Genomic DNA, 450 nt, shown 5'->3' with positions numbered 1-450 from the left:
TACAGAAAGGACACCCCAAACTCAGCAATTTAAACAAGATGAAGAGACAGAGGAATACTCAGCAGATAAAGGAACAGGATAAATGCCCACCAAACCAAACAAAAGAGGAAGAGATAGGGAATCTACCTGATAAAGAATTCCGAATAATGATAGTGAAATTGATCCAAAATCTTGAAACTAAAGTGGAATCACAGATAAATAGCCTGGAGACAAGGATTGAGAAGATGCAAGAAAGGTTTAACAAGGACCTAGAAGAAATAAAAAAGAGTCAATATATAATGAATAATGCAATAAATGAAATTAAAAACACTCTGGAGGCAACAAATAGTAGAATAACAGAGGCAGAAGATAGGATTAGTGAATTAGAAGATAGAATGGTAGAAATAAATGAATCAGAGAGGATAAAAGGAAAACGAATTAAAAGAAATGAGGACAATCTCAGAGACCTCC

This window comes from Bison bison, unplaced genomic scaffold, assembly GCF_000754665.1.
Source record: "Bison bison bison isolate TAMUID 2011002044 unplaced genomic scaffold, Bison_UMD1.0 scf7180017864476, whole genome shotgun sequence".
NCBI lineage: Eukaryota > Metazoa > Chordata > Mammalia > Artiodactyla > Bovidae > Bison > Bison bison.
Note: the sequence above shows the minus strand (reverse complement) of the source record.